We start from the raw sequence: 12133 nt of genomic DNA on the forward strand, positions 1-12133 counted from the left end.
GCTGTGAGGGAATGGGCAAAGAGGTGAGGGGATTAAGAAGGACAAATAGCTAGTTACAGAATAGCCATGGGGATGTACAGTACAGTATAGGAAATGGAGTGGCCAAAGAACTTATACGCATGCCCCATGGACACGAACAATGGTGGGGGGATTGCCTGAGGGAGTGGGGGGTGCTGGGTGGAGAGGGGCAAGGGGGGAAAATCAAGACAACTGTAATAGCATAATCAATAAATATAATTTTTAAATTTTAATTGTTCAAGCACAATAAAATATAATTTTAACAAGATATAAAAAATGAAGAATGGAATGGCCACTGTGGAGCATGTAGAAGATGCAAATGAGAAAAAAAACCAAAAATCACTCCTGAGCCCACTGCCCCGTGAGTCCCCACTGCCAATACATGGGTGTATTTGCTTCTAATGCTTTTTCCCTCTACAGATTTCACTCTGCATCCTGTTTCATAGCCTGCTTTTTAAAAAAAAACTTAAAAATGAATAATTTTGTGACTGGTTTGGGCAACTAAATGTTAAATCGGATGCCTAGTATTGGTGAGGGAGTTGTATCCCACTTTCCTTAACCAATCCCCAGAGTAAAATTCTTAAAATTCTTTCATCTTTGTTCACACAGTTAATTATTTCCTCAGGACAAGTTCCTGGGCCTGGAGTCTCGGTGGCAGGGGGTCAGCTCATCTGAACAGCTGAGTTTGCCCTCCTCAAAGGTCGTTCTGATTTATATTCTCAGCAACAGTGTTTGATGGTGACCGCATCTCCCCACATTCACCAGCGCTGGCTTTTATCATCTTATCATCTTTGTCAGTTTGCTAATCAAACATGCTCTCCAGCTGGTTTAACCTGTATTTCTAAGATGAGTAAAAGACTTGGAATGTTTTTCTTGTGTTCACAGGTCATGCGTGTGTGTGTGTTCGTTGGAGCAGACTGGCCTGCTCCAACTTCACGGCCTTCGTGCAAATACTCGGGGCGGGGGCGGGAGTCTTCACGATTACTTGGCATAAGTCACATCAAGGAAACTTGTATAAAAATCAGTACGTGAACCTACAGTAAGAAACACACCCTTCCATGACTTTCTTCAAGAATGGGAAACCCGTTGCTTGGATAGAGTACACACTGGGGAACTCAGTTAAGTCGCCCGAGGTCGTCCTGAGTTGTCCCGGGCTCAGGAGGTCAGTGGCATCTGGAAAGCACAGGGAACCCCCTGGCACTCTCCGGCTCCTCCGGGACTGTGTCTTGGTGGGCAGCCACAACCCGCTGCTCAGTTCGTTTGAGGGCGTCCTACTTAAGGTTCCAGGGTGGAAGGAGTTCTGTCATTCTGGTTTTAAAAAAAAAAGTACATTCAGAAAAGAAAAAAGACAGGTGCAGGGTTGGGGGCACACAAACCAGGTCCCTAAAGACGATAGACCTTATAGACCTTGTCTGTTTACAGCACAGTCACTGCAGACCAATACGGCGCCCCTCCCCCACACGGCCGAGCAGGTGCCTTTCCCACTGTACTTGAGTAAGTTCAACTGGAAGCAGGTGACGGTCTTTGGAACTAGTTACTCCAGCTCGTACAAAGGTTTCCTGTATAGCTTGTCACACATAACAAAGCTGTTTTGCAAGACCCGCTTCTTTCCAAAATGAAAACAACCACTAGACTGTATGTTTTAGTATGATTTTTTTCTGTTTTTTTGTTTGTTTGCAAAGCAGCATAGCAACATCGTGACTATAGGACCTGCTGGAGGTCATGACAGTGAACATTGTTTGTATGTCTGTGAAAAAGCAAAAGGAGTTCTTCCAGGTGGGGAAAAGGGGGACATCTGTAATAGCATCAACAATAAAAATAAAGTTAAAAATAAAACAAACACAAAAAAACAAAAAGGCACAGTTTGAGAGCGGTGACTCTGCATTTCTCCTTTGGAATGAGTTCTCCTCTAGCTCAGCTGATGGCAATCTTGTTTTCTCCCAGGAAGTGAGGGAACTGGTGTCTGGGACACAGTCAGCAGCACCCGTGGGCCCTGATAGCTGAACCGAGAGCCGTCTATCTCACAGACAGTGGCGTTATTGACGCCAGAGCTGGCCGCCAGGGAAACCGGGAGAGTAGGAATGCCTCTGCTCTGAATCCCTGCAATCTCGCTGGTCTTCGTGACCAGACCAGCACCGAGCAAGGTGGTGGACTGCTTCTACTGAAGGGGCCACAGTTTCTTTGGGAAACACCTCAGGGACACTTTTTGCCTCTGTTCTTAACAGAACCATGGTTTTCTCGATGGCCAGCTTCCTCCTAAGGTTGGTGCCACGCATCGTAAAGTGGGCCTTCAGGTTGCCTCTGGTGGGGAAAGCTCATCCACATGTTACACACTAAAGGCACTTGTGACTCTGCAGAGCACTGGCTGATGGGCTGCTCCTGTACCGCGTGCAGCTGTGTTGCAGCCTTGTCAGCCAGGCTGGGCTGCTAACAAAGACGTGGCCGCAGGTCCAAACATGCCAGAACTTCAACTTTGACACAGGTTGGCTGGACTTGGACAAATGTTGGCGGGAAACTGCTCCGACCTCCATCTCAGTGTGGGTGTTCTCCAAGCATCAGGAGACTTGGACTTGATACTTTCCATTTGACTATTGGCTGGGGAGAGGGCCTGAAAGGATGTGGACTCCATGGTGTTTGGGCTTTGGCTCTGATACTCCTGGTCTCCTATCGCCAAGGACGACGAGCCGCTGGTCACGCCATTACTCTCCAACGAGCTGTTTTTGCTGCTGCTCTGTCCTCACAGGACTACAGGAACAGAACCCACCTTCCCCAGGGCATCCAGAGGGGCATCACAGTGCACCCTGGCATGAGTGATGCTAAATGGGTGCTGAGAAGAGGCCTGGGGACCTTCAAGGAGCTACTGGGGGGCATTCTGGGAGCCAACGTCATCTACATTGATGCTTTTGACAATATTATTGTGACAGATGACACTCATGCTGCCATCCTCACTGACAGCCATTGGCTCGGGCCCCATACAGTCACAGGGATTCCCCAGCAGGGGAGTGCTGGGAATCTGACTGCCCATGTGCATCAGAATATGCTGCTGCAACACGACCGCATCGGTAAACTTCTCCTGAGAGATGTGGCACGGATTCTGCGTCTTCACGGGCGTGCTGACTTGGTGAACGCTGAAGTGTGTCTTCAGGTTGCCTTTGGCGGAGAGGGCTCCATCACTAGTCCCCCTGGGAACAGTCTCTCCCCAGTGTTGGTGTGGTAGTATATTTTGAGGGAGCTTTGGCAGCTTAAGACACAGTGGCAAATAAGATATTTGTTGGGGTTTGTGGTGGCTTTGTCAAAGTTCCCTGTCAGCTGCTGCAACTTCAGGGTCTCTGACCCTGGCTTGTGTGTCCCTCTCCCTTGGAAGCCACTAACCCTTGGGGAATTACGGTTTGTCCCCACCCCAGAGAATATGGATCCATTCTCACTTTCTGGAGAAGGCCTGGGCTGTAGGTCATTGGCCAGTGGGCCACCAGTTAGGTCCTTGAGGTTAGTCCCTGAAGAGAGATTCTGGAGTATCCCTAAATTGGGAGTTGCTGTTACCAGGGCAGATTTGCTGTCTAAAGAGAGACTTGGTTCATCAGCAGGTGCATAAGGAACACCTGCTGCCATTTTGCCTGGAACTCAGCAAACAGCTGGGGGTTGCCTCCACCTGGAAATGTCGACAAAAGTGCACCTTGAGGTTGCCCATGGCGGTGAACCGGTGGCCACAGAGAGAGCACACAAGGAGTGACTCTCCAGTATGGGAACGGAGGTGGATCTGCAAGTAACTCAGTCCCCAGACCCTTGCTAGAGTACTTAGCTTGTGCCTGTAGAGGGCGGCCTGGTCTTTGGGTTTGACGTCCGCCAGGATCACGTTGGGTGGCTTCCCTTTACCTTTCCCTGTCTGGGCTGGGTCTAACGCCACAATGGAGAAAGGGCTCTGGAGGAGCACCTGGGGCCTGAGGTATCAAAGCACCTGAGAGGCAGTTTGGAAGCACCTGGGACCCTGTGACATCCCCAGGGAGAGGACACCAGCCCTGGGGATACAGAGCTGGTGGTGGAAGGGATGTTTGCATGATGTAGCCTGGCTAGTTTCAAGGTGTCCAGAGAAAGACCCTGGCTTCCAGTTTTCTGGCTGAGCAAAGTCACAGCTGCAGAAAGCTGCTGGGACATGTGGCTGCCTAAGTTCAGGGCGTCAGCTCCCACCATGCCGGAGTGGAGGGTGTGGGCAGACCACGTGTTCACCTGGACATGGATCTGCTCTGTGAACTGTATCTGCTGTAGCTGTTGCTGCTGCAACCACAGGACCTGCTCCTGGACCCACGGGATGCTGTTGGCACTGGGGGCGGAAATCGAATCCACACTCGGGTGATTCACCCTTCACCTTGGTGCCCCGTAGTGCTTGAAGAGTGACAGTGTCAGCCACTTTGCCTTTGGGTAAATAGCCTAAGTCCTAGGGTGTGGTGGCAGGGTGGTCTTCTGTCTTTAAGTAAAGAATAAACTCCATCCCTGGCTTCTCCTTCATGTCCCCGGAACTGCTACCATCCTCCCTGTGACGGTCCTTACTGCTTGGACTCTGGCTGGTGGCTCAGCAGAGCTGGAGAAGTCACCGGCCCCTCACTGTTGTTCATGATGAGGACAGGTGGATGGTCAGTATGATTTTTCTTATGTTCTAAGAACTCAGAGAAGCTGAAGAACCCTTCACAGCTTTTCTCACAGAGGTGTGTCTCCTCCCGGCAAGGCCTCTTTATCGTGGCTCGGTCCAGTTCTGGGGTGGTTCACTGGGGCCCCTGGCTCTCCCTCCGCCGGTGCTGTGTCACCTCTGCAAACTCCTCAGCCGGCTGTTGAGGCAGCTGCTGGCCATGGTCCTCCTTGGAGTTGATGCGTTGGGGTTTCGCTTGCTCATGCCTCTACACGGTGCGACCATCTGGCCCCAGAGAGCTGCAGTTCTTTGCCTGCTCCTTAGAAGTCCAGCTTTTTTTCAGATAAGACCTGTGCTTATACCTGTGCTTTCAGCTCCTCTTGCTCCTCTTTCAAGCCCAGCCCAGAGCAGCCAGGGAGTGCCCATGGTGCTGGTAGCTGCCTGGATCATGTAGCGAAAAGAGGGTCATCTGGGACCACCCCAGTGCAGGGCGCCTTCTCTGAGCACCTGGTCACACCGCCTCTGCCTGCCTCCAGCCCCCACACAGGGGGCAGCAGTGCTCAGGTGGGGGCTTTGGCAGGACCTTCTCCTCTCTTCTGCTCTGGTCAGCATCTCAGGTTCATCTCTGGGCTCTACACTTCATTTCATTATTGTGTGTTTTAACCCTTCATTGCTTGCTTTTATTATTATACAAGCAATGCATATTTGTTAACAAAAGTCAGAAAATACAGATAAACAAAAAGAAGAAAATAAAAATCATGCAAACCCTTTTTAACTTCTTGGGGTCCTTATCTCTGCATATTTGTTTTTCGTTTTTACTGAAAAAAGATCTGACTTTATGTATTATTTTTCACTTCAATTAATTCTGAATCTTTATGCTGTACCAAATACACTTTGGGGACATCATTTCCAACAGCTGCATAATATTCCAATGGGCACAGAAATGCAGCCAACCATCCCTGTTAAGGGGCATTTAGGGGTTTCTAATTTTTTTTTAAGATTTTATTTATTTATTTTTAGAGAGGGAAGGGAGGGAGAAAGAGAGAGAGAGAGAGTGAGAGAGAGAGAGAGAGAGAGAGAGAGAGAAACATCAATGTGCAGGTGCTGGGGGCCTTGGCCTGCAACCCAGGCATGTGCCCTAGCTGGGAATTGAACCTGTGATGCTTTGGTTCACAGCCCACGCTCAATCCACTGAGCCACGTCAGCGAGGGCGGGGTTTCTAATTTTTAAAAATATTATTAAACTGAACAACATGAAATTTCTAACATTTGGCTATTCTTGACCTAAGAAATGGCAATTTCATATGGTTTGACCTAATATAAATAACACCATGATAAATGTCATTAAGATTAATCTTTGCACTTTTTCAATCATTTGCTTGCCTCCCTAAATATTCTTAAAAATCCATTTGCTGAGCCAAAAGGGGTGCACTTTAAAGTGCAGAACTGCACTTTAATACACTGACCTCAGGCGTGTATCCAAAGCAGAAGAGGAGAAGGAAGGGGGACGAGGGCGTTGGGTACCTTGTACAGAGGCCTGGGCCTGGCCTCAGCGGAGGGGGCAGCAGTCCCTGCTGCTTCCCTCGCTGACGTGCGACTCTGGACCGGTTACAGCTCCGAGGTGGGGCGTACCCCGGAGAGCAATTGGCAGGGTTTTCCTGATGGGACAACCCGAGCTTTGTTCCAGAGATACTGGTGGTTTGGCCAAGGGCTGGGCATTCTGAACCCTGTCCAACTTCCATCGCCCTTTGAAACTCTGCCTGAGCTTAGGATCCTCTGAGAGACCCCCTTCTCCCGGGAAAGGTGACTCAGAGATGAAGGCTTTTAAAATGACTCACAATTGCCTCTGTGGTTTTGAGCGTTTAAGAAAGCGCCTTGGCATTGAGGATGGACCCAGGCCTGGCTGCGCAGGGAGGTTCTGACGGATTCCGTGGCGGCAGACCTCCCGAGCCATTGAAGCGTGCAGGCTGAATTTTAAAAATAATTGTCCTTTTTAATGATGTAAAACATGTCATCTAGATTAAAAAATAAACACACTTTATTACTTTCCCAGTCCTTTCTTCCTCCCTCCCAGGGCCAGATGGGGATTGCTTGAATATTTCTGGCGTATTTCACATATTTAATAACGCCCTTGGAGGTTCTTCCAGATCTGATGAAAATGTGGGATTGAACTCTGCCCACAGACTGTTCACAGAAAAGAAAGCTGTTGGTGAGTGCGCGCGCGCGCGCGTGTGTGTGTGTTGGGGGTGGGGACGCATCCTGTTTTGGAAGCAGCTGGGTCTACAAGTCAAAAAAAAGGCCTATACTTTTTCTCTTGCGCAACAAAGGGCAGCGGTTCTCTGCCCCCACACCCCACTCCATGCCTTTGAGAGGCGGAGGAAAAAAGGGGGAAAAAAAGAGAAAGTAATCACCGCAGCTAAGCAACCTAGAACAGTTTTGGGGAGAGTCAGGCCTTCCCCGAGACAGCTTTCCGCTAGCTCTCTGGAGTTGCAGCAAATCCAAGAAAATCATTAAAGCTTTAATTTATGTATACGTCTTCTCTATAGATGGTATAGATCCAACAATTGCCGTCTCCTAATTTAGGCACGCGAAGCCCTCCAGGAGACCCGGCATCTCGCAGCGGCCAGGGCTATCCGGGGCCACCGCGGGGCGGAGGGAGAGAGACCAGCCCCGCGCTTCTCCGGCTCGCGGCCCCGCTCCGCGCGCGCGCGGGGACCCCGGCGGGCTGTCAGCCCCGCGGCGGCAGACAATGGCTGGTGCGGTGCGCGCCGCGGCCCGGCCGGCAGCCTCGGAGCGGGCGCACCTGGGTGATGGGCACCTCCCGAGACGCCCCGGGCCCGCGGGCCTGACAGGCGCACAGCGGCTCCTTAATAGACTGCGCGAGTGTTCTCCGGGAGAGAGTCTGCGGCGGTCCCCGAGGAGAGATCATCAGGCCGAGTGGTCCCCGGAGCAGGATTTATTAGCAGACAGGATGGGGAAGTTGATTAGCCTCCGCGGCTGAACGGACATCCTGTCAGACAGGCCTCTTAATCCAATCACTTACCTGTCGAGGGGGAGCCTCCCGCTGCCACCCCGCCCCGGCCTCCCCCGCCACCTGCCCGGGAACCCGAGGCCGCGGGCCGGGGCCCATCCTGCACAGCCCACGCTCGGCTCCTGTCTGGGACCCGGCGCCTACTTCGCAAGTCTCTCCATCGCTCCCTGCCCGGCCAGCTCTCTGATGGGCAGTGGTCTTGCTGTTAAGGCAACAACCTCCAGGTTGCTCGGCTGGACACAGCCCCGGTCGTGACTCTCTGCGCACAGCCACCTTGCCATATGCTCGGCTTTCTGCTCCCCACTCAGGAAAATACTGGCTGCTGCGTGTTGTCTCCTTTGGCCCTTTCCAGGGGCATCCCTGCCTGTCCCCCCCCCCCCCCCCCCCCCCGCCCCCAGGCCTCTGCCTTACGCAAACCCAGCTACTCTCCCATTTCTCCAACAGCTCCTGCTTACCTGCCTCCCAAGCCCTTGCTCCAGTAACAGGGTCTGGCTGGAATGCTCTCCCTCCCCACCTCCCCGAAATCCAACTGTCCTTGAAGGTCTTGCTCACAGGCCTAATCTTCCCCGATGACCTCCCTCCTCCTCCCTTGCCCAGGTAATCTCTCCCTTCTGTGCAAGTTGATCTGTGCTAAGGTGAGGACTCTTGCCCCCAGTGCTGTCTCCACCACTTCCTAGCTCTGTGACCTTGGCCAAATAACCTCACCTGAGATTCCCCCTGCTGTAAAACAAAGAAGATAACAGGAAATTCCTCATAGGGTCGTGTGGGACCAAATGAGAGGATGCACGTGGAGAGCTGGGCACGATGCCTGGTGCCTAGTAGAGCTCAGTGCTCAGCATTTGCCTGGTCTTGCAGCGTGTGGTGCGGCAGTCCCTCCTTCACTGTGTCAGGTGCCGTGAGGACAAGGGCCAGGCCTTCGCCTTTATCCTCCACTGCCGCTGTCTCTGCCCACATCCAACCCCAAGTACCAAGACTCTCACAGATGAGATGGCCAAATGTTTGTTGAGTGAATGAAGGAACTGCTGCCACAATGCGAAGCAAGCCCGATGCACTATTGCCCTGGGTGACCCCCAGAGGTCCCGTTTCTGGTGGATCTGACCCTGGAAGAAGTGGGAAGGTGCGGGGCAGGCCCCCATCTGCTTTTGTGTGGCAGGCATTGAGATGTGTGTTCTCTCCAGCTCTTGTCAAGAGTTCAGGAATTCAGACTGTATTGATCTGCTGCATCTTCAAAGCCATCAATCATCATTAAGAAACAGGACCTGAGCCCCTGGATGGGTGGCCGGTACTGGGTAATTTACAGGATTTCACACACACACACACACACACACACACGCACACACACACACGGATGGCACTAAAAGAAGTCAGCTAAGACAAGCACTGAACACTTAGTAAGCAAGGAGAGAGAGAACCGAGGGAACTTAGAGACCAAAGACCAGGAAATACAGCAGGTCCCACTTCCTGGTGGAATCACAGATTTTTGTAATGAGCACTTCCCTTTGGTAAAGGGGATGCTGGGGTCTCACCCAGGCCCTGCCAGCTCCTACTAATGTCTGCCTCTTCTGGCTGCTCACAGCCTGTCCATTTTGCCTGGGTCTGTGTCAAGGTTGCTGGTCTTTGGTTTGGGTCATCTTCCTTATTTCCTTTTTATTAAAACAGAATAGCAGTCATCAGGCAAGTTTTCCCATGCCTTGGTGTTTTTCAAACATTTCTAACCGCTCCTGGATGCTGTCGTTGTGACAGAAGACACCACTGGCCTGGGCTTCAGGGCATTTGGAGTCTGGTCAAGCCCTGCTACTGATGAATTGCGGGATCTTGGGGTGGGGTGGGTGTGGGAGCACAGACAGGCACTTAACCTCATGGAACTTCGGTTTCTTATCCATCACATGGGGATAGCATTTGGCCTACCACCACGGGAGGAGAAATTTAAGGGTAAAATGAGGTAATTGATAGGAATGTGCTTTCAAAAGTACAGTACTATACAAAAGTAGGGCAGAATTCCTCTAATGTAATTTTTTTAAACGTTGAAGGCCCACAATGCTGGGTGCTGGGGAAGTAGAGGTGGCTGAGGCTCAGCCGGCTCTCAGCGGTTTCAAAAAGGGAGAGACACTGATGTGGGGACACCAGCTGAGGCACCAAGCGGGAGGAAGTCAGTGCTGGGAATGGAGATGGCAACGAAACCTCCCCTTCCCCGGCCCTGGGGCTGGCAAGGCTTTGAGAAGGAGGGAGATTAGAACAGTTGTTGGAAGAGGATGACAGGCAGAGGGAATGGCAAGCAAGGGCTCAGGCCCAGGGATCGCAGGGTAGATCGCAGGTGCAGGGCACCTCCTTGGCTAGGCGAGAGGAGGCAGGATGTGGCACCGATGAGGAGAATACATTTGCTCAGGTAAAAATTCCATTCTTGTAGAAACTCCACGAGTTTCCAAGATAACTATGGCTTTGAACCCATCCCAGGGCCCCAGTAGTAGCCTTCCAGGAGATATTCTGGCTGCACTTGAATGCCTCTGGAGGCGGGGAGCTCATTCTTCCACTGACATTCCTTTGTATCTTAGAGCATCTCTGACTATTAAAAAAAGGAGTTTCTTAAGCCAAGTGGGTGCTGGTTCTTTTTGTCTAAACTAAGCACTGGTTCTTTTAGGGGCTCTACGGCTCCTCAAACTGTCTGCTTTTTTGGTGCCTCATTGCCAAGGGCCTTGAGTTCCAGGCCAAGGAGTCTGGTCTTCATTCTGCATGGAGGGGGAGCCCGGGAGGCCCCTGGGCAGGAGGCCTACGAACAGGCAGAGCTCCACTCAGGACGGTGACTCTGATGGCGGGGCCGGAGTTGGGGTCCTCGAGGCAGGGCAACCTGACTCCTGTCTCTGCTCTTGTTCATGGACTTGAGATAACCGGTGATAACCATTTCTCTTCCCAGACAAACAGGTCCGAGGCCAGTGACCTTGGGTATGGACCAAGAGGAGGCACATGTGAAAGTTCAATCTTCAGGTCATTCCAAATCTGGGCACCATGGAAACCAGTGCCTCCCAAACCCCGGTGGCCCTCAGAGTCTTCTTCCTGCAGAACCAAAGATTGCAGGCAGATGCAGGAACCTGGGGTCATGGGTGAGGGAAGTCTCCAGCTCCACTCTGGGCCTGGGGGGTGTAGCAGATGGCCATGGTCAGCTCCCCACACTGAGATCAGGGCTTCACTTGCCCCGGGATCCCTTCTGACCTTTGTGTTCTCCAAAAAAAGTCAAGGTGATGACAAGACACATCTATCGCATCTCAGCCATCATTGCAGTTGAAAGATGGGCCCGAAGCAGGTGGACCGCTTCAATTATGATGGATGAGGACGGTGACAGCTCTCGGGAGAGCGCGGGAACCTGGCAAGTGCTCACTCAGCTATGACTCCTCTGGTAGCAATTTGACAAGATCAGAGCACTTTACGGAAGTGGAAAGTTTGGGGACCTCAGAGTTTGCTTGGCTGGGGGGCTGTCTGAAGAAGCCCTCTGCCAGCAATGCCAGGTGGGAAGCTATCCTAGGAGGCCCAATGTGGGGGGCAGGAACAGCCTTGGAGAGGTGCTCTGCCTCACGGGGCCTCCTGGCCCAGGCCTGGGACTTGCTTGCTTCAGTCTCCTCCAGCTGCTGGCCAGGGGACACCATCATGGGGATAGCCACCACCTCATGGCCAACCAGGCATCTGCTCTGAGGCAGGCCCGGTGCAGGGCGCTGGGAGGTAATGGACAAAGGATTCACACCCCGCCCCGTGGCTGTGAACCCTGCCTCATCCTTCTGTGAAGACTCTGAGTGAGGAGAGTGCCTGGGACCAGGCAGCCCCTCGGCTGCTGGCTGGGAAGCTCCTCTTTGAGCTTGGGTTGTGTCAGCTGTTTTTGGGCAAGTGGCTGGGGGCTAAGTGAGGTAACCTATGAGGAGTGCCCAGCTTGTCACAGGTGTCCCATCAATGCTGGTTTTTCTCCCGCACCAGTTCTGTTGTCCTTCAGTGCATTTTTTATTCCTTCAGCAAACATGGTAGAGCACTTCCCGGGTGCCAGGCACTGGGCTTGGCCCCCAGAAATTAGATGTGGTCCAGTAGAGGAGAGGTTCACAGCTTTATCCACTCAGAGAATGAGGATGCAGTTGGACCAGGCAGTCTTACTGGTGCTCGGTGGCTGCTGGGTGGAGGTGTCCGCCTTGTAGGATGATGGTTGGCACGGCTTGGCCATAGTGCTCCTGGACCCCTGTGCCTTCCAGGCATTGGTGGGCTTCTCTGCATTAGTTCTGCTCTAAAGCCAGGATTCAGGGAGTTCCTCACTCCAGAGGGTCATTGTCCTAGAGCTGGAGGAAACCCCCAAAGTGGGGAGCTCATCTTGGAGCTCCAGGAGCTCCAAGGTGCTTCAGTTCCTCCATTTCTTACTAAGTAGCTGCTGTCCCACCGGGGGTGGGGTTGGGGGTGGGGGTCGGGGAGAGGCTGATGGGACTCAGGTCGTGC

At 52.4% G+C, this 12133-nt stretch overlaps 1 pseudogene; it reads right to left on the bottom strand.

Moving 5' to 3' along the window:
- Positions 1-1992: 1992 nt before the first annotated feature.
- LOC114490336 lies at positions 1993-6380 on the bottom strand (annotated as a pseudogene).
- Positions 6381-12133: the final 5753 nt, after the last annotated feature.

The sequence above is a fragment of the Phyllostomus discolor genome, chromosome 3, assembly GCF_004126475.2.
Source record: "Phyllostomus discolor isolate MPI-MPIP mPhyDis1 chromosome 3, mPhyDis1.pri.v3, whole genome shotgun sequence".
Taxonomy (NCBI): Eukaryota; Metazoa; Chordata; class Mammalia; order Chiroptera; family Phyllostomidae; genus Phyllostomus; species Phyllostomus discolor.